This window comes from Pyxicephalus adspersus, chromosome 12 (assembly GCF_032062135.1).
Source record: "Pyxicephalus adspersus chromosome 12, UCB_Pads_2.0, whole genome shotgun sequence".
NCBI lineage: Eukaryota > Metazoa > Chordata > Amphibia > Anura > Pyxicephalidae > Pyxicephalus > Pyxicephalus adspersus.
Window position 1 is genome coordinate 22,969,539 of NC_092869.1, and position 22,169 is coordinate 22,991,707.

General features: G+C 37.7%; 2 protein-coding genes across 2 annotated transcripts in view; one reads left to right on the forward strand and one right to left on the reverse strand.

Annotated features, from left to right (window-relative positions):
- Positions 1–22,169, reverse strand: part of AVEN (apoptosis and caspase activation inhibitor) — a gene marked incomplete in the record, with an annotated part of 262,260 nt that overhangs the window by 147,786 nt on the left and 92,305 nt on the right.
- CHRM5 (cholinergic receptor muscarinic 5) overlaps positions 19,657–22,169 on the forward strand; it is a 108,228-nt gene continuing 105,715 nt past the window's right edge. Inside the window, exon 1 of the mRNA XM_072429057.1 lies at positions 19,657–20,580. The gene's annotated coding sequence lies outside the window, so the exon portion shown is untranslated. The remainder of the gene's footprint in view (positions 20,581–22,169) is intronic.

Here is a 22,169-nt window from a genome sequence, read left to right on the forward strand (position 1 = left end):
TATCATCAGCCATCAGAAGATGGGTACACTGCGGTCAAGTGATGAACATGTTCAGCAACAGTACTAAGGTAGCCTGTGGCTTTAAAATAGGTACTTAGGGGCCCAATGTGTGGCAAGAAAATATCTCCCACACTATTACACCACCACTATCAGCATGAAGCACCGATACTAGGCAGGATGGATTCGCGCTTTCATGTTCTTGACATGAAATTCCGTCATCCGTCCAGGCTACATTTTTACAATTTTCTCTTGTCCAGTGTCCATGTCAGTGTTCTCCCTAGCAGATGTGCCTTGCACTGGGGTGGTTGGGAACCCTCTTAAGCACACATGTGCGGTGAAGATGCAGCATGGTTTGCACAAGTCACTTTTGGTCATGTGATGCTTTCCCTGTTCTAAATGAAGAACTGCACCACAACGAAAAAAAAAAAAAACACAAGGTCAGCGAGTGTAAATACATTATTCTGCAGTGTAGTTTGCAGCTCCGAGTGTATAGCAGCAGCTTGCTGTGCACCCAGGAGCGGCTTACCGTGTGGTTTGCGACTACAAGTGTGAAAAGGGTCTTAGGGCTCTGCACTGGTCTTGCGACTGTTATTTTCTGCCCACAGTAGGTTTGCTGTATGAATTATATTGTGATTACACTCTTTACAAAACATAGTTCACAATACATGGACACTGGACAGTTGGGGCATATTATAAAAGAAATAAAAAAATGGGATATACTAAGGAAATGGACATAGAAAGCTGTATTAATTTATAGGGGAGCAGAAGAAAGCTGACACAACTATAGGGGTTACAGAATACTTGTGACAAAAACAAATGGGAGCACTAGACTTGTTAAATGTTGCCCTGTTCAAAGATGCTCCTCTGCATACCTCAGTGGGTATCTGAGTTACTGCTGTCTTTATATTAGCTTGAATCAATCTGGGCATTCAAATCTGACATTTCTCTTCTCTGAAATTAAAAAGGCATTTTCTTCCAAGGAAACGCTGGTCACGGGATATTATTTTTCTTGGATCTTTCTCTGCAAACTTTAAAAGTGGTTTGGTGTGGCAATCGCAGCAAAACAGCATTTTCTGAAATACTCAGACAAGTCCTCTTGGCATCAACGATCAAGTTTAAAGTCACTAAAATTATTTTTTGTCTGTCAATCCAATGTTTGGTTTGACTATCACGTCATTTTGGCAATGCCTTCATGTGATTTCCTCATTAGATATTTGCAAAGCAAGCAGTTACACAATGTATCTAATAAAAAAGCCAGTGAGTGTGTGCGTGCGTGGAGTGGGCATTCCTTGACAATCTGCATTTTAATGCAAACTACCCTTGGCAGTTCCAACATGTAATGTTTAGCTTCTGTGATTGGAAGATCTAAAATCGAATAAAATGAAAAGAGATGGTCAGGGAAAGTCAGACAGGGACAGATATTCCTAGACAGTCTGTAGCCAGGAGATGAGGCGGGCTCTATATGATTCGGAGTAAACGATTTCATTACAGAAGAGGAGACTGTACAATTGTGCAAGACCAAAGGTAGAGCTGGAGTTCAGCTTCAAATCTCAGTGAGAAATGGCAATTGTAAGACATTTGGCTGCATTTGTTAAAAGGTCTGACAATACATAACTCTCTATAATGAAAGTCAAAAGATCATTTTTTTTATACTCCATTAGAATGTTAATCAAACAAGTAACTAAATAAACAAATCTCTGAATGTATGGTCTTGTTGACATTCGATCATACAGAAAACCTCCACTTAGCAAGCATGTTGCTCTGAAAATAGGAGACTAGATACAGTGTATGCAGCACATGAGCTGCTATAATATAAGCTGCACATTTCCTAGGTAACAAGGCCAGCACTCTTGTCGTTGGGTGCACATCACATATCTTTTAAAAGAATCATTCAATCAGTTGCCACTTTAACCCTCATTTTACATTTAACCTCTACTCACCCTGGAAATACTAGCAAAATAATAAACTGAATGTTTTGTGTAAACATAAATCAAAACATTCAATGCTACACTGTGTGTTGCAAAAATAAAACATTTTTAGTTAGTTAAAAATGTGAACACCTCTCCCCATTCCAATGATGAAAATATTGTATGAAGGGGTCTTCAAATTATTATTTTAGTTGTTGCTACGACCTACTAAAATTGAGGAGGGCAAAGGCGAGGAAAGCTGAAAAACTGATTACTTATTTAAAGTAGAACAATACTATAAAAAAATAAGCAAATTGCAAGCAGCCAGGGCCTTTAAAACAAACTTACCTACCTGGTCACAATCTTTTCGGTAATGCACACTTAGCTGCGTATTCAGCTTAGTGTAGGAATTTGGGACACCTGGCTGCTAAGGAATAAATTAACTCCTGCACACAAGCATAGGCGATCTATCATTCTATGGATGGCAGAACTTTATCACCTTTTATGAAATTTTAGTGATAGACTTTAAATATTTTATTTACAGAATTCTACAATTACAAAAAGAAAAAAAAAAATTATGTGGGGAAAATAAGTAATGAACACGTCAACTTTTTCTCAGTAAATATATTTCTATTAGGGCTACTGACATGAAATTTACATGTCGGTAACAACCCAAGTAACCCACACATACAAAGAAATGAAAACAAATACTTCCATAAATTAAGGTATGTGTATTTCCCTGTGCCATTCCACCTTATAAGTATTGAACAGTATAAAACACTTACTGAAATTTATTTAATATTTTCGAGATGTAAAATTTACATGATTGGAAGATCTAAAATCTTTGTCTTTGTTGGCAATTACAGCTTCATAACACCTTCTATATGAAGAAACCAGTCGCATGCATTGCTTAGGTGTGGTTTTGCCCCTTTCATCTACACAAACTGTAATCAAATCTTGAAGATTCTGGGGCCTCCTCTGCTCTTTCCATAAATTTTCAATTGGATTTAAGTTGGGTGATTGATTGGGCCATTCTACTAGCTTTATTTTCTTTCCCGAAGCCAATTGAGAATTTCTTGGCTGTGTGTTTGGGATCATTGTCTTGCTGAATTGTCCACCCTCATTTTATCTTCAGCATACTGGTAGATGAAGATTCCTATCAAGAATATCCTGGTACATTTCTCCATTCATCCTTCCTTCAATTATATGAAGTCTGCCATTATAGCCCCACACCATGATGTTACCACCTCCAAATTCCACTGTTGGTATGGTGTTTTTTGGGTGATGTGCAGTGCAATTTCTTCTACAAACATGGTGTGTGCACGGACAACCAAAGAGTTCCATTTTGGTCTCATCTGACCAATCTTTATTCTGTCCGTATTTTTCTGGCTTGTCCAAATGTTGTGCAGCAAAACTTTAAATAAGCTTCAACATGCATTTTCTTTAGTAGTGGAGTCTGGTTTGATAAAGTGCATAGAGGCCATGTCAGTTGAAGTAATCACTTACTGTTTTCTTTGAAACAACTGTATCTGCTATTTCCAGGTCTTTCTGAAGCTCTCCGCGAGTGATCCTTGGCTCTTGGACAAGGATCTGATACATCTTTTGACTCCTCCAGGTTGTGGCTGGATTAGGGTGAATTGATGTTCTTTCCTTTTACCCATCATGAGATGCTTCCTGTGTGATACCTTGGTAATGAGAAACCTTTTTTTATAGGGCATGAATTTAAACCAACATATAATATTTGCACTGATAGGGGCAGGATTGCTTTATCAATACTGCAGATTTCAGAAGGTTTCTTGGCTTTCCATGGGGTTTTTTTTTTGTGTGTAGATTACCTAGGTTGTTACTGATATCTAGTGTAAATTTTATGTCAATAGCCACATTAGAATTATATACTGGGAAAAACTTTTACTTATTTCCCAAACTATTTATCACTGGTGGCTCAGTGGTTAGCATTCTGGCCCTGTAGTACCTGAGTCCTAAGTTTAAATATAGACCAGAACTCTACCTGCCTAGTATGTATATCCTGCCTGTGTTTTCCTTCTACGGTTTCTTTCTACATTTCAAACACTACTGGGATGCTAGTTTTTCCTTTAAAATTGGCCTTGGACTCAATCACAGGTGACTACGGTAGCGACATTAGATTGTGAGCCCCCATGAGATTTAGTAATGCTGCCAGAAATACAGAAAAAATAAACAAACTATACCGGACATACCAGTAAAAATAACTGTTAGCTTCCGATATTTGTTCATTCCTTCTATAGAAGGCTCGAGATGAGTGTCTTTCCTTGCTGATTAAAAAATATCTGGCTCCTTGAATGCCATTGACTTAAGTCACAGTCATCGAACCTACACTATTTACATTACTTTGTCGTTATGTAGCCATACACCAAGTTATAACAAATACAAAAAATAATTGAAGCTAACCAGAGTTTTCGGCTTTATTTTTTTTGGAACTAATGTGGTAATAAGGAATTTCTGAAATACCTCCATAGCATATTTGTCCTAGTATCCCAGAATGTGAACAAAAACCATGAGGAGCTAATGACTATTAGAAAATTTCATTGAATATGAGAGGAAAAAGAGGTGCTGTTTTGTAGATGTGGTAATTATCTTGCCCTAACACAACACAATCCATGACCTTATCAGAGTAAGCACACGAGATATAAAGAAATATAAGGACAGAGGTCCCTTACTCTGCCCCAAGGCTTGTTAAGCACATTCATAAATAAACACAGCTATTTTAATTGGCTGTTATCTATGGTCACTATAGATTGGATCATAAAAATAAGGGGAAAAAATATGAAATACAAGCTTGTTAAGTCATAAGATTTTATTTTATGTATCTCAGTCGTATCAGACAATGGGAACAACAAAATGGCAAACAAAAAAGAGAAATGCTCTAAAAAGTTTAAAATAAAACAAGCAATGAGTCTTGTTGTACCCAAAATGTAGAACTCTGATATTTTTTGACCTTAGACTCCAGTTTTAGGGATTCCCCTTTTTTACTTTGGTTGTTAAGTGCCAGTTGTGCATGACAGGTACGTTACTTTGAAGCAAACCAAGTATACATTGGTCATTCTCAGATAAACACATGAATATTTTCATTTTAAATAGCTGGGGATAGTTTGATTTTTATTACTACAAGTAGATATGTTGGGAACCAGAAGTAAACGTTTTCTTTTCTTCAATGTGACACTGGCATTTTCTGTTTTAATGGCAATACTTTTTACCCATTACCATAGTAATGATGACTGAAGTAAGATTACACTTCTGGGTATGGAACCTAATTTTCCCTCCTGCACCGTATTAGTGTAGACCTCTGTGACTGAGCAGCCAATTACCAGTTTTGTGGTAACAAACATGTTGGTAGAATAGTACAGAGAAGGTATGTGCTGAATTGCTTTCAACAAAAATACACTTAGAAGTCTATTTATAAAAAAGATAATCTGACTTTCACTGAAAAATCCCTAGTGGCCAACTGCTGCCATTAAAACACATGGATCTGGAAGATTCTTTACCAGGGAGCATTTCAGTGAATGCCAGATTCACTGCTTTATATCTAGATCCCTACATGGTATTTGGTAAGAGGTAAGTAGGAGGTAAAATAAGGTAAAATTCTACCTTCCCTATAGTGCTTCTAGGTTTCTTTTTAAATGAAGAATAAGAACAAATATTAATACAATCTGCCATGCTGTATTTCTTATAAATAAATGATTATGAATGCCGAACAGGCTGGGTCCAGGCCTGGCAGCCTTATTGCCCCAGGTCACAGCCTAGACTGGCTATTCAGATATCCGGCCCTGATTATATATCTGTAATTTTGTTTTACATATGGAGATATCTGTTCCCACTGGTGGTTAGTGAGAAGAATGCTTCTTACATTACTGGCTAGTTGGAAGAATGGCAAAAAGATAGGCAAAAAGATCATTGATATCTTTTAATCTGACCTAAGGGTCACAAACTGCTCCTTGCTCAATGAAACCCCTAGCAACCTCTGGAGCAATCCAATGATTCCACCGAACCCTGGTTGAGGAACACCAAGTTTTCCTATTTATGTGTATGTAGAAATAAGATCGAAACTTGACAATTTAGATACACAGCTTTATGGGTTAGGAGTGAATTTATATTTGTGTGAGTCCGTGCGTGAATGTTATAAGATCAATAACTGTTTTCATTATATTACAAGCTTGTTGAATATTTAGTGGTGGGGGAGGACAGATAAAGCCCTTACATACCATACAGGTAAGACATGGCTGTGTGCAAGAGGTAATTAGCTAAAAATCAAACATGCGAGTCAATGATTTAGTAATATCCAAGTAGATTTAGTTAGGATGAATAATTTCTGCTTTACAAATCCATTGTTTGCTAAGGACCCATTTATTTGTTTGATTTATTGGTGCCATGCGCATGCTTTATAGTGCTGTAGAGATAATGGTGGTATTTTCCCCTTGAACTAACATGATCTCTTTAATTAAATACCTCTGCATCAATAATATTGAACATTGCATCAGCCACAGAGGATTCATAAAGTCGGTTTGGTGCATTTTGTCGTATGGATATCTTATGTTCAAAGCTCAGTAAGATGAGCTTTAGATTTTGCTTTGCACCTGCAATATTCTGCAATATAGTAAATTAAATGTAATGTTAGGAACTAGTGCTCAGTGTGTCAAATCATGATTTCTTTTTCCTTTTGTTATTAGGAACTAGCTAATATATATAGATTCTAAATATGCATGTGAATTGAGGAAGCTATATTTCCATATTACATAAAAGGTTTTTAAATCCTGGTAAGTAGTGCTGAGCCATGACTGTGTTTTGTTGTGACTTTCTGAATAAAGCGCAGTCTCCTCTGGATGATTAAGTGAAAAACCAGACAAGCAACTAGGCATATTGGAAATATAGGAATACTTTTTACCCTTCAAAGGCAGGTCCAGACATACTTCAGGATCAAGTGATCCTGAACAGCTTCCAAGTCATTTGCCCAATCATTTAGAGCAGACCTGTCACCAAATTTGTACTTTACATAAAAGGGTAGTCAACCCTTTTATGTAAGGTAAGAATGTTGTTCTTTTTTTTTCCGCAAAACCCTCCTTTTCTGGCATGCGCATTTTAATACATTAAGGGGGGAAAATGCTGATCTTACACATGTGCAGTTAGATCAGCAACTCCCACCTGTTACAGCAGGCTGCGCAGTGTGAGATCAGGTGACGCGGTCACAAGGTGAAAAAAGACAAATTAAGATGGTGGCATCCGACGCCTCTTTGGGGCCGGGACAAAGATAGATAGCAAGATGGCGCAGGACCAAATAAACAGCATCTCCAGCATGATCGAGGGATCTGAGGATAATTAGGTAAGTGAGATTTTCTTATTTTTGATTTAGCTCTGCTTTAAAGAACCAGTGTCTGCACACTTAACAGCTGGCGGCAGTGAGTGGTACTGGTACATCACATCAAAGATAATGGTGGACACACGGTAGGCTTTTACAAGTTATTAATAGAAACATATTATGTTAAATGCATCATTTTATGGGAAGACTTTTGATGAAATGAATGATCTGGTGACAGTTTCTTTAAGCCACTTAAAATTGACTGAACACAAAATAGGGGTCACAAGCAGTCTAGAATTTACTATGGTACGTTCATTTGTGGCAACTTCGGCACTAGTGATGGGTAGGACAATACAGGTAGGAGGTGAGAATATCAGACACAACTGGATACATTTTGCAGTGGACACTGTTCACAATAAATTTTGTGAAATGGGGAAATTTTCCACCCACATATGCACAGGCGAACTGCGCTATTAGTAACCTAACTACTGTATAAGAAGAAGTGCCCTTGTTGTCTAGGTTATGTCAGACAGAATTCAAATGAACACGCTTCAGTGAGCACTACAGTGATGACCGTTCAGCAGACGTCTCCTCACCAGTTGAGAGAAGCCAATCATAGGAGCCAACAACTCCCCTTTTCCTTTATTAAATATGTTAAAAGACCCAAATGAAGTGGAGATTTGCTGACATTGACATTTCAGTGTCAGCTCTTTTGGATCTATATATTGGATGTGTTAAGTTCAAAAGGAATGAATAAGGAACACAACTTGTTTGAGTTACTATGTAGTAGTCTTTCAACTTACTGAGAAGGATCTTTTAATAGCAAATATCACCCATAATCTTTATTGAGCTTTTTTGATGTGATGTGGTTTATAGACTACATGAACAGAAAATACATGTTAATATTTCCCAGAAGACTGAACAAAATCCATCCCTACTATTTTACACTGCTTATTCCGTTCTCTTTGCCTTCTGTTATTCGGTATATACCAATATTCTAAATCACAGTTCCTGGGGTTCCTTCATGGGCTGATAGAGGTTCCTTAAGCTTTTGCTGATTGGCCTTCATTTTGATGGTGTTGCATATTCTGTGAACCAACACCACTCAGTAGAACCACTGGCATGAAACCAGTGATATTTTAAAGGTGGCATTCTAACAACAAATGTAAAGGGTATTTTTTCCCCCAATAACTCTGATGAAATGTATTTAAAAGGGGTTCCCCAAGAATTGATCTGAGAAAGTCTGATATACACTATGCAGTGTCCAGTGAACCTTGCGCCCACAGTGGATGTGTTGATTTGACACTGCATTTAGCAAAAGTGGTTTTCAGACGTGTGACCCACAGGATGTGGTGTAACACTGACACCAAAATATGTTGTTGGCCTAAATGTCACAAAGCTGGCAGGGGGAAAATAGTTCTGTACATAAAATGGCACACTTATCAGAAGCAAATCAATGAAAACTAAGGGGGCTTATAAATCACATTTGCACACAATTTAGTAATACCAATAGGATTTATTTAAGCCACTAGCAACATAATGAACCCAAGATAAGAGAGGTGGCATGGAGGGAATTTTTAGAAATATACTGTGGGGTGTTTTTTTTTTAAGTTGATTGTTTAGCTTTCAATATATAAAAAGATGGTGAGGTAGTCTGTAAGGGATGGCACAGATCTTCCAGTACATTTTAATGGGAAACTGACGGCAATGGCGTGCTGCCAACTGAATGAATAAAATTGCAGTTTTGCAGCCATAAAGAAATTATGATGGATAACAGTGTAGGTAACCACACAAAACTTTTGAAAACGGTACATTAAAATATAGCCAAAACCTTTTTTGTTTTGTATGGTGCAAGTATTAAAACTTCTGTCAGGTTTTACTGCAGCCACAGCTCTGTTAGAAAGATATTTTTGGTAAAACATTCGAAGTTCAGTAGGAAAATGACATAATTTTTCTCAGCTTTTTATGGTTGTCTGTTTCCTTGTTAAAGATTTTATCTCTCTTCTTGCAGGTAAAAAGTTGTTTAAAGAACTGATAGTTAAGGAAAATCTCTTTAAAAGAGCCCAGAATAGATGTAAATTCAGACAATGCTCTTATCCTTTCCCCATCCTATCCAAAACTGAAAACCAGTTGATAGCGTAAATATCTTTTAGGATGATTCTCTAGAAATGCAGGATGGTATAATAGTGAGCTGTTAACACATAAAGCAGCAGAGCCCCTGGCTTCGAATGCTGAATTATTTGAAGCAGCTGTGACACGCTCCTACGGCTAGAATGATACCAGACATGACAGCCTCGAGAGATGCCAAGAGTCTGGTATTCCTGGCACTTTTGTTTCGGATATGTCTGGAAACCTGACTTATTTGAAAACTGTCTTATAAAACCACCACAAACAAATATAATGAAAGCAACGGAGCTGCTAGCAGGTGCACTAAGATCTTTGAATAACAACCACTACCAAATGCCAAAGAGCATAGAGCAGGTTAGACAGCTCCACTAAGCAAAATAAAAGTTTTTTTTTTTTTTATATATATTAGGGGGGAATGGGGGGATTTGTCATTCAACATATGGGGTTCTGTTGTTTCACACAGCATTTGTGCTGGCATTTTTTGGGGCTCTACAGATTGGGGAACTTGTTAGGCCAGCCAGGGAACGTGGGGGGGGGTTGAGCTGGGGGATGTGGTTTGGTCAGAGTTGGGGGTGGAATTGTGGATAGTCAGACCAGACCAGGCAGGCAGGGGTTTTGGGATCAAGTTGTTGTGTGGTGGTGGAGGTATAGCATGCCCAGTGGCGGCGGTGGGGGAATTTTTATAAAGAAGGTCGCGGGGGGAAGGGACATTTTTGGTTCATGAGGATGGCTTTGCACCGACGCAGTACCAGTTCTTGGCGGTTTTTAGGAGATGCTTGGGTGGGGAAGGCTTGAATCCTTTGGAGTTTGCATCTCATTCTTTTCGTATATATATTTTCCGTAAAGGTTTTCACATGCATTGGATTATCATTTCATAAACTTGAAGAAAGCAGCTTTATTAAAATCATTTAAGAGACACCAAAACTACAATTAAAATGTAAACTCTTACAAAGTAGATTTAGAGGATAAGTACAATAACACTGACAATGTGGTATGTGGCTTTCACAAATAGTGCAGCAGATAAGTAGGTAATGTAAAAACATAATCTTGAACTCCAGGATGATATAAAAGATACAAAATATATTATTAATAATATTAATGTATTTTTTGTATTTTGTTTTAATGCAAGCAGTGTTCATGTCTAAATGTACTGTACTTTGTATAAACCACTGTAAAGAATAGTTCAAAGATGGGTTGGGGGAACCAGCTCATGTGCCCATAGTTCTCCCCAGAGCTTTTTAGCCGGTTGCTCCGCCCGGCTGATTTGAATTAGAACACTAGGAAGTTGGGTCACAATACAGGGCATAGGACACTTGTGGCAAAATACATAGAATAGAAAAATTGGATATACTAACGGGGCAGGCATTACAAAGTTGTAACAAATAATTGGGAGAAGGTAGAACACTGAAAAAATAAGAGGTTACTAAATACCCATGGCATAAACAACTGGAAGCACTAAATTTGCCGTGTTTTGCCACACCCCCTTTTTTACCACCCGGGTATAGCTTCCTACCACCCGGCTGAAAAAAATTTCTGGGGAGAACACTGTGTGCCAATCAGAAGTGTTGCCGTTTAAACAAAAGAAAAACATATTATCATAATCCTTCCAGTTTGCAGTTTAAACACTTTTTTAGATTTCATATACTATTGTAGCTTTTTGCATTAGCTCATGCAGAAAAGGTAAAGGAGCATGTGGCTCAGAAGTAGGTAGGGCCACAAGGATTCTGGCTCATTAGTGAAATGCTAGCCAAAATTTTAGGATCTAAATTAGGAATTAGAATCTGGAACTTATGAGAGTGGAAGAAGCTAGGAAGCAATGACTTAAATGCTTTAAGGATGGTGCCAGCTTCAGCAACAGTGGGTACAAGGTTCCATTCATATAGAGCTGCAAGAAATGACTCAGGAAGTGGAATACTGGGAGGTAAATGTAAGAGTTTATTTGGCTTTTAAATCCTCTGTGTATGCATGTAAGCTAATAGCTTCCCCCACCTTTAACACCAGCATATCCACTGAATTAATATGGAATAAATGCATTTCAACTTTCACAGGGCACATCAATAAAAAATGTCAATAGGTTGCTAAGGGGTTTAAGCACTTTACATATTGATTCTCGTCCTACTTAAAGGACGAATATTGCTAAAATATTGCCCATCCTGCCCAAAGCAACCTCCCAGGTCTGCCACTATCCTGTCCACAAACCACAGAAACTTGTGTTGTAGGACCGCCCGTACCTGCACGGCCTCTCTACAAACAGTACCCTGACTACCTGTGCATTCATTCTTATGAAAAGGCCACTGACTATTAAAACCAGCAATAGTTGTTATTCCCATAGGAATAAATGTACTACTTGTGTAGTGGCCATGTGGTTCCTGTGTTCCCACAATGAAGATCCTATTCAATCATATGCAGGTAATTGGCAGATTTGGTGGGGTTGCTGGGAACGTAGGAACCACATTTTAAGGATAACTATACTAGAATTACAGTAATCATTGAAGGAGCAGATCTAGGGTAATGGGTAAAAAAAAGTTTGCGCTATATGCAAAAATTAGCAAATAAAACAACTTCATTATAGCAAAATACTTTCTTGTATTAAAAGAGGAATAGACTGGAGAGATGGAGACATAATCCTGCCCCTGTACAAAGCATTGGTCAGACCACATCTGGAATATGCAGTCCAGTTTTGGGCACCAGTTCACAAAAAGGACATCGTGTAATTGGATGAAGTGCAGAAAAGGGCAAATAACTAATAAATGGAATGGAGGAACTCAGCTATGAGGAGAGATTAGCTGAACTGAATCTATTCTCCTTTGAGAAGAGACGTATGTATATATGTATGACATATATATATATATATATATATATGGTCCACATAAAGAACTCTCTTCCCAACTGTTCATTTTAAGATCATTACAAAGAGGGCACTCTATGTGTCTGGAGGAAAAGAAGTTTAATCCCCGGATAAGGAAGGGATTCTTCACTGTAAGGTCTGTGAAAATGAAGAATCAGCTCCCTCAGGAAGTAGTTTCAGCAACTACTATAGATTGCTTTAGGAAAAAGCTGGATGCTTTTCTAGAAGCACAGTATATAACTGGGTATTAAGGCTAAGTAAAGATAACAGACTGTTGATCCAGGGAATAAATGATTGCCTTAAGAATCAGGAATTTTTTTCCCGTTGGAGCAACTAGTACTAGTTTTTTTTGCCTTCCTCATGACCAACTATGTCCATTGGGTTTTATATCTGGGATATGTTTATTTCCCTAGGGGTTGAACTTGTTATATATATATATATATATACATATATTATCCATAATACTTCTAACCACCTTCACTGGCTACAATACTATTTATCATGTCCACAGATGCCAAGCCCTGTCCAAGTGTGCAGCTATATAGCCAGTACACGTACATCTGGATTCAGGAATTGGTTAAATAAGTATTAGGTCCCTAACAAGTGTATAGATCCACAGTAGTAAATGAGAGGTGCATCTCAAATGAGATAATTATACCTGCCCAGTTTTCATTTCTCTACAGAATATTTGAAATTGATTTTTTCCTACCATGTTCTCCAAGGATCTGTATCCAGTTGCAATCTCAGAGGTGCACAAGGCAATTGATAATTAGTCTGCATTCTAAACAATGGAATTTCAAAAGGACAAATGGGGACAACTTTTCCTACCATAAAGGGAGACATACATAAAGCTTGTTGCCAACAAAAAAAGAAAAGCATGAAATGTAAGATAATTGTTTTCATTAAGACAAATGACACAAATACAGGCCTATTTATATAGTGCTAAAATATATTAGCAATGCCTTTCACTCATCAAATGGACAAACAAAATTGGAGGAACAAAACTTAAACTGTAATTAATAAAATAAAATGAAATATAGAAGAAGCTAATCTGCCTTCATGAAGGGCTTAAGATCTAATTACAAGGCATTTTTTGCAAGCTTTTGGAGTATGAGTCCATGGGAAAAAAATAAATTAATGTAGACGTGCTACAGGCAAATCAAACTGACATAAGAGAGGCACAAATTTACCATCTGTCAATGTGAAAACACAATGCAGGGTTAAACAGATACATATTTTGGACACCTAAATCACATATTTTAGGTCATTTTACAATATATGTTAAAGTTTGCAATATATGTTTAAAGTTATGCAAAACTACAGTGTATTTTCAGTAAACACATACCCTATGTTTTTTGGTAAAAAAATGTTTTTTTTTCTTACATGTTTAAAACATTTTATAGAGTATGTGTCCTATTACCCAGGAAGAAAACCCAGCAGTTTGTGCTTGGTTTGCATGTTGCTTTCTGCTTAATATTTTATTAAATCCATTACATTTTTACATGCTAGCTATATCATACATCTTAGCTACTGTATGAAAATCATCAGACAACAATTGGAATTAATGCATAAAATGTTCATGCCTATGGAGAAGGGGTGGAGAGCCCACAACCAAGCCTCAGCAGTGCATGGGTATTTTATAGACATGAAATTTGCCTAATCAACTAAAGAAGGCCAGTTAAGGCAACTATTGTTTCAAGCATATGGGCACATATATAGATCAAATGATTCTCCCTTTAGGCACTTTCTGTATTTATCACGCAATCAGCCACACCAAATCAGCCAGTTCATAATACTTTGCTTAAATACAATTAAATTACTTGGTTGCAATACAAAGAACATGATTAAACCTGGGTATGATATAAAATTGGCTGCAACCATATACAATCATACATGCACACAGAGGTTCTATTTACAATTATACTTACAAACAATAACATAAGCAAACTCACTTTGACAGGCGTTCCACAGGCTTTACATCCTTTCTTTCACTTAAAGTGTACCTAAACTCAGAAATTTCACTTTACATAAAAGGGTAGACAACCCTTTATTGTAAAGTAAAAATTCTGTTGTTTTTTTTTTTTTTTTTTTAAAAAGGTGCAGCACTGCCCCCTAATTTTCAATCGCCTAGTCGATCGAGAATGAATGGGAGCGCAAAGCCTCCCGGGATACCTATGTCAGACATCCTGGAAGGCTCTTGGGTGCACCTTCTGCCCATGCCCGAGCCTCTTGGGCATGTGCAGAAGGAGCCTTTTCTCGCAAAGAAAAAAAATTTGACAAGGTTTTTTTCCATCCTACGTCACCCAATCTCGTGCCAGGATGAAGAGCCTGGAAGAAAAGACGAAGATGGAGCGTCGGCTCCAGGACGACGTGGGACCTGATGCAGGACACCCCCAGATGGATCAGAGTGCCCTGCGGGGGTTGAAGTTAAGGGTTTTTTTTTAACAGTTTTTGCTTTATTTGCTTTTTAACACCCCTGATATTCATTTGGTTATCAGGAGCATGGAGGAGGAGCCCTGTGTAAACTGTGCATCATAATTTGGAGCATGCACAGGGTCTATGACAGGGTCTATGACTCCTAAAGGCTAGGTGCCTGAGAGGCCAATGGCTAAGTAATGCTGTCATATTGGAAAAGGAGTCACAACTACTGCAAACCTGTTACTTTGTCTTGCTTGGACAAATCACAGATTTGCATCGTTTAATAATCTTACATGTAGAGCATAAAGAAATTATACATTCTGTTTAAACAAGCCTGCATCTCAAACCCACATGGTCTTAAACTGAGAGCTTGGACAGGACAGGCACTTCCATATCTGTATGTATAATGTGTATGTATAATTTGAATCTATTTTCCTGCCTTTCATAAGCATTTACTTAACACAGGGTGTAAATAATAAATACGGCTAGTAAATTAATAGGTTTTTACCGTGACTTGAAAAAACATTTTATTTTGCACACAATCATAGCTGAGTAAATCTTGGAGGCTTTGTATCATATATAGGAGAATCACCCAGCAATTACAGTCAGCTGCTACCCTGAGGCAAACAAGATAAGAGCTTAGAAGGGCAGAAGATGCGAAATTAACAGACGTCAAATAAGCTCCACACCTCCTTAACCCTTAAGGATATGAGGATCACAAATCAATGCATCCTCCGTTTGACAGAGGTTTTGGGTGTGCAGAGGTAAACAGTGCAAGATGAGTGCAGAGTTGGGCAGTACATTGCTGCACAGTGCAAGAGGGGTGCAGAGGAAAGGAGGTGCAGAGCTGAGCAGGGCAAAATGGGGCCAAAGCTAAACTGTGGGAAAAAATACAGAGGTGAGGTGTGCAGTGCAGAGCTGAATATTGCCAGAGGGGTGCAAGGGTGAGAGGTACAGTGAGATGACCAATAAAATATTTTAAAAAAAGTTTCAAAGTGCTAGATTAAAACACCATTATATTATAATCATGAAATTATGGTTTGGCATTATGAAACACCACACAACAGATTCCACTGCACTAATATTTATTTTTAAAAAAAGTGTAAAAAACTAAATACATTCCCAGATTCGATAGCTTGTAGAAACACCTTTTACAGCAATATCTTGATGTCTGTATGACTATCAGCTGTGTAGATATTTTGGTCACTCTTCTTTACAACATTGTTTCAGTTGAAAGATTTGAGAAAGGATACTTTTTTTTCTCATATATATATATATATACACACACACACACACACACAAACACACTTCTCATAAATAAAATGTACCTATGAAATCTTATATAAGATCTCTGTGATTTATATAAATGTTAAAAATCTTTATTGATAAAGATTGTGTAATTAGGAACAAAATGGTCATTGGAAACTAAAATTGTCACCCACTGGGGGCTCAAAATCACACTGAAAATGAACTTGCATTAATTTCATCACAACTCATAATGTGTATGGTTCTAATGTGCCTGTACATACTCCCGACAATGTCTGGGCATGCAGCTAAAGACACATTCTGTGGTGCCACTTGGACAAGTCAAATGCACCAATATATTATGTCCCTAAAAAAATGAATCCAGGATCCTGGCATTGCTATGATATATGTTCAAATCACTGGCATTTAAAATGTTAAACACAAATGTGGCCTTTATTCTAATCTGGCAAGTTCCCTCCCAATAACTAGTTCTTTCTGCCAATTTTTGCCATTGTTTTTATACCGTTATGCTGCCTGTAATCAAATTAGGCAAGGTATTAGATTTGAGAATAAATTGAAATTGTGGAAAATGTATAAATGAGTAGAAAGTCCAAAACCTAGAAGAAAAAATGTTGCTACTGAGAATTTCCAGCACACTGCGCGATCTCTGCAAAATCCATTCAGTAACATACCACACTGTAAGTAAACTATTTGGGCAAGATCTGAACCCAATAAATCAGTCCCTGTAACAAGAACATCTTTTTTATGGCCACTATATTTCTGCCAAATAGATATTTCATTATTGTATACTTTTTGTTTCAACTACCCACTCACCCCTAAGTAATATAACTTTCCTGGGCATCTTAGTAGGTACCACCAGCTTGTAATGCAACATGGACCCTTTATAATTGTTATGGCTTACTGATCATAAGCTCAAATGATATGGCCTGTTCTAGACAAGTTAGTAACAGAATTTGGGAACTTGTGCTCAACAAAGTAACTTCCTCCTTTAAGTAAAGAACGTGTCTTTATCAGAGCCAATGAAATGACTGCATGGCCCACAGTCCTTTTTCAGCTGCAATTTGTAGTGGTCTAATTCAAAGAGCAATGGGAGGGCACTGTAAACAAAAATGTCAAAAAAATCATGTTCTGTTGGTAGCATGAGGGAGATCAGGGTCTAAAGGGCAGGCAAAAAAATAATCAGCTATTGAAGGAAGTAGGGGCCCACAATTTTTATTAATCCAAGACAGGTGTGACTAAGGGTGGAGGAGAAAAGGAGAAGCAGGGGAAAAAAGTGATCGTGCAGGATAAGCAGAACAGAGTTCAGGGCTCCATTGAGGCAGCAAAATGGGAATGGACAATGGAGGGATGGGAAACAAGGCAAGCAGGACTATTAGAGGTGGATATAGGAAACTGCAAAGTGTACTGCATGGTACCCTTCTCAACCACAAGGGGGGCCAAGTCAGTTTTGCGCAGGGGCCCACTGTTGGCTATGTCTGCCACTTGGAACAGTGCATTGTAAACCAGCAGAAAAGGATTTATAAGGATTTTCCAGAATTTATAAGTAGCAAGAGAAAACAGGTGTCTGAAAGGGGAAGAGCATATAGAAAGTGTACTGATTCAACGGAAAGATTAAGAACAGTTTAGTCAATGTCTCAGCAGAAGTAGGACACTTGCAAGGTGATAAAGTGATCCCCAGGTTGACATATATGGAATATTTCAAAGGAAATAAGTTTGTTTCTATTATGTTTAATAATGTATTACACAAATCTCGCAGTTAAATGGTCATTCCACCTAAAACTTCCATTCCAGATTATGTTGTTCGGGCAGTAATCTGTGCACCTTACTTTATATGTCTGAAAGTGTATTGAGTTTGGAAAGAGGGATGGGGTGCCTCATTTCCCTCTCAGAAAAGGTTTAATTTACCAGGGAGAGTGTAAGTACACTAAGATGGGTAGACATATGTGTGCAGTAAGTGTAGCACTTATTTCAATGTCACTAGCACATTAACTATTTCCTTAAGCTAAAGTTAAAAAAGAACACTTGAGGCTAAAATATGGGACAACAACCCATTTCAAATTAGGCACTGACATGGGGTAGCTGACCATACAGCTCATATAGGTGTTAGAAGCAAGAACAGCATACAGTATCTGATTTATTTTATTAGCATTCCTCCTGTGATCCAGGAGCTCCATCCAACTGAGCCTTTGGTACCCAGCATTTAGTGCAGCTCTCTGTTAGAACTGCTTCATTTTTCTTTCAAAAGACCCTTTCCATATTAAAAAAAACAGACTGCATCTGGTAATTATAATATTTTATCCACAAGTGTACACTCAATGCATGCTGTAAACACTCAGAAATTGGTCCTGTTACCTCTGTGTGGTATTGACCTCACATGCCTGATTCAGTTGCCTAGCAAACTGAAATACTATTCTTTGCAATGGTGCAGAAAACTGGAAGAAGGGGATCTACTGGACATCCTTGCCTTGAAATAAGCTAGGGGATCTACTGGACATTAAATATATCTATAGCTGTAAGAGTAATATCCACTTTATTTGCAATGTAGACAATAGGAATGCAAACATGTATAGACAGATTTACACTGTTGGTAAATAAAATAGGGACTATACATTATGGGACATATTTTAAAGAAGTAAATCTTAAAGACTTTCACCAAACATTCATTGCAGGGGAATCTTCCAGGTGCATGTGATAAAATGACAGTAACTGATTCACCACACTAAATCTTTTCAAAAATCATATTCACTGTTAAAATAGGAGAGATAAGGACACAGTGTGAAAGTAGAGTATGACAATTCAGCAGTGTTGTAATGTACATGCATGGGAAACCTTTACTTTTACATTAACATGAATGTATTTGTGTTGGCTGCTGGAGCGTAAATATTCGATAGGAGACATGTTAAGGTTTTAATTATGGATAGTACAATGTATGCCTTTCTGTATGGACACTAATTAGGTAAATAAGAAGCAGACACATACAGTTTACTGATCATTTCAGTGATTCACAATTTCCTCCTCTATTGTCTGACATTATGAATATTGTAATAGCGTGGAACCTGCTGTCTGCTGTTACACTTCTGGTCATATGTGCAAGACTTAATTAATACACATAAACAGTGTCATACAATTTATACCACAGACACGAAAGGAATAATCATTTCTAAATCAGCCCCTTCATTCTATATACTGGGCACTATAATAGAAAAAAAACTATTTGTGGAATATTTTGGACTGGAAAAGTGGAAGGTAGAGTGAATGCCAGCAATGTACTGTTGTCCCAATTGGGTCAGACATTAGTAGACATTAGCAAAGGAAATGGAAACAACGTGGAAGTGAGATATCAATAACTACGGAAAAACGTATTCGATCTTCTCTTTAAACAGGTTGCAAATAAAATGGACTGCTTTGTTTTACTGTTAAAGAAAGCTGTGACATGGAGCTTTGTTCTCTCTCATTGTTAATCTTATCTTGACTGGGCAGGCATTAGGGCACTGTGTAAGTATTTCACATCATATAATTTCTCAACATATATCCTCACAACATCATTTTTTTCGTACTCAAGCTCCTAATATAAAGAACAGTTTTTAAATTAAAATAGCCCAAATCTGAGAAAATGCTGTGCTTCTGACAGGCTGGAAAATTGTTCAGCATGAAAGAAGTCTACATATGACCCTTCCTCCACCTCACAGACAAAAATACTCAAGTGGGTGTCAAAATGACTTGTGCACCATCTACCTGGTGGCATGGGAGAGTTCCAGCCTCCTGCTGTGTGCATGTCTCCATGGAAAGGCTGCTCAATCATACAGCACCTAACAGACCTTGTATCAGCTGCTCGTTCCTGCAATGTTCGTAAGCTGCTGTCCCTCAGGAAAAGTAATTAGTGGGTTTATTATGTATGGAAGCGGCAGCCTATCACTGAATCCTCACAGTGAATAGCTTCTGTAATGCACTTGTCTGTGCCTTCCGCCTGGTGCTGTCCATACTGCTGCTGTCAGGACTGTTGCTGCTTTTCAGGGATTTGCCCATCTAGACTCTTTGCACTTCCAAGAAAGAAGGAGAAAAAAGGAAGCACATTTTCTGTGCCTGAAGGGTACCTCAAGCATCAAGATAGGAAACCTTGAAGAATGTGGGAAAAGTTCAAGAAGAACTGTGCTCAGAAATCTGACAATGACATAAATCTTGTGACAAATGCATTTTCATCACACAAACAATTCCTTTCTAGAACTGCTGGCTCCACAATTTATCCACACTGACCTGGTATTTAGTTGGGAAAACAAAGGTAAGGAAAATCAGCCAAGAGAAGCTGCACATTCCAGGAGCATTATATGTTTAATGACATTTTAATGTGTGCTGAACATAATTACTTGGGATCGGTGCTTTATATGCTTTTTATCATAACAAAACATACTGATCTGGATTCCCGACAATGGATTTATAACACTGCTAACAGAAGGGAAACCTCTTTTACATGGGATCCTTAACAGGAAACTCTGAAAGCAAAATAAAGACAATTAACAAAACCCTAAATCAGGCAGAGAATGTGCAACTACAAGGAGTGGGATGCTGAGAAACAAGAAAGAGAGTGAATGTGCAGGAGCCATTGTCAGAACTCACTGCTTACCTGCAACATCACTGCACCGGCTGCCAGGAACAAGACAAATGAACTGCAATCCGAATCCTTTAGGGTAAGTTTTATTTTCATACTTTGACATGTTCGTTTTGGATGAGCCTGAAGCCATGAAAAAAGAAAATCTGCACTTGCAACCAGAGTGTGGTTTCAAAGCTATTTAATATATATGATGCTAACTTATTCAGCTCATTTAGACATGTCAATAGCTTCCAGCTTGTTGGATTTTCTAAACTGCACAAAGTAAGAACAGACTCCTGTTCGCTAAACAATTTTGTTTTAGTAAGACAGCAGCTCCCCCATCCCCAATCACACTGTGTGCTGTAAAAAAACTTGGAACACAGACAGTTCTAGTAGTATTCTGAGTGTATTACTTTATTTCTACTTGCTTGTTGCGATTTAAATAATTCCATGTGCTTTATATGTTTAATTATGAGTGCATAATCCTCACAGAGATATCTAGCAAGAAAAAGAATTATTGTAATTTTGTGATATAAACAAACAGGGAAGAGATATTGAATGTTGTGTATGTTGATAGTTTGTCCTAGAAAAAACTGAAGTCTAAAGGGTCAGGTGTAATGAATGAATAAAAACTACATTTTGAGAAATTGTGTTTTAAGATGCATGATGAGGGCACTGAGAAAATGAAATTGTTGTTGGTTCAAAATTATCCTAAAATAAAAAGAATAAACACTAATACTTAGTGAAAAGGTCCCAGAGGAATGTGTTAAGCACAACGTCTTTCATTTAGAAACTGGTGTAGCTGAGAGCTGATTGAGAACACAGAAGCAGAGAGCCGGTGAGCAGTGTGCTTTACTAAATCTGAAAGCTGGGTTTTATGCTTTTGGCGTGATAACCAGAGACTTTCCTTCCCCCATTTAAAATTTTAATGAAGATGTTAAAAGCATCCAAGCTGAGGCTGCCAGCTCTCGAGTGATGCCATTCATACAGATGTGTGACACTGCACCCAGGCAAAGCTTAGAAGCTGACCCCAGTGGAACACCCAGGGGAACATGCTTGTGATGTTACATACCAAGCAGATCTGTGTGCAGCTAGCATGTGCATATTCTATGTGCACCTAGACATAGGAAATTATGTATTATAATATCAGGAACATTGATTGGTTTGCTGCAGGATCATTAAACACGTCCAGTTTGTTTATAAAAACATACCAACTCAATATTGTCTTACAAAGATACCTGCAAGGACTTAATAATAATTTTCTATTAAGTCTATCTTTAGAAAAATCTTAACTTAATACATTAGTAAAGGATATGATTATAGAAATGGGGGGGGGGGGGGGGCATTGTTAACTACTGACTAATGTATTATGTCAATCATATAAAAAGGTCTAAGTATTGTTACAATAACATCACAGATATTGATGTACACTAAGGTAATGCTGGGAAATGGAGGAGATTTCACTACTGACAGCTTGCAGGTAGTGCTAACACTGACAGTTTTGGTGTGAAAAATGATATGCTTCTCTATTCTAATGGAAATCCCCGCTATTTCTCTCTAGAGAATCAAATAGGTCAATAGTTTTCAATATAGGTCAGAGTAGCCTTCTGTGCTAATGCTATTACTAGGGGGACAATGAATTTCTAATTTGCACACCAAAATAAAAGCAAGGTTCAAGTTTAGAAT